The sequence below is a fragment of the Geospiza fortis genome, unplaced genomic scaffold (assembly GCF_000277835.1).
Source record: "Geospiza fortis unplaced genomic scaffold, GeoFor_1.0 scaffold51, whole genome shotgun sequence".
Classification (NCBI taxonomy): Eukaryota; Metazoa; Chordata; class Aves; order Passeriformes; family Thraupidae; genus Geospiza; species Geospiza fortis.
Genome location: NW_005054801.1, coordinates 11,346 through 12,158, shown reverse-complemented (window position 1 = coordinate 12,158; position 813 = coordinate 11,346).

Genomic DNA, 813 nt, shown 5'->3' with positions numbered 1-813 from the left:
GTTTAACAAAAAAAAATTAAAAAAAAAAAATTCCCCCCAAAAAATGGTTTTTTCCCAAAAAATTCTCGATAAAAAAGGGTTTTTACCAAGAAATTCCCCCCAAAAACAGGGTTTTCCTAAAGAATTCCCCCCCAAAAATGTGGTTTTCCCCAAAAAATAGGTTTAAAAAAAAAAAAAAAATTAAAAATGGTTTTTCCTAAAAAATGGCGTTTTCCCAAAAAAATTTTTTAAAAAAATGGTTTTTCCAAAAAAATTTCCCCCAAAAAATGGGGTTTTCTTTAAAAACAATGGGGTTTTCCCCAAAAAATGGGTTTTTCCCAAAATATTCCCCCCCAAAAAGCCTGAAATGGGTTTTGGTCAAGAAATTTCACAAAAAAAATGGGGTTTTCCCAAAAATTTCAGGAAAAATATGGATTTTCCCAAGAAAATTGCTCAAAAATTGGGCATTTCCCAAAAATATTCCCCAATAAATGGTCAATGAGGTCAACACCAACCCAACCCATGGAATTCTGTGGGAAAATTTGGGGTTTTTTTGGGAATTTTGGGGTCAATGGATCCATGGCCAAGATCAACGGTCAAGGTCAACCCAATCCATGGAATTCCGTGAAAAAATTTGGGGTTTTTTTGGGAATTTTGGGGTTCAGAAAGTCAACGGTCAACGGTCAACCCAACCCATGAAATTCCATGGAAAAGTTTGGGGGTCGACAAATCAATGGCCAGTGGTCAATCCCAACCCAACCCATTGGAACCCATGGAAGAGTTTGGGACGCCGTTCATTTCCTCCCATCCCCGCGCAGGCGCCGTCGCCGCCGG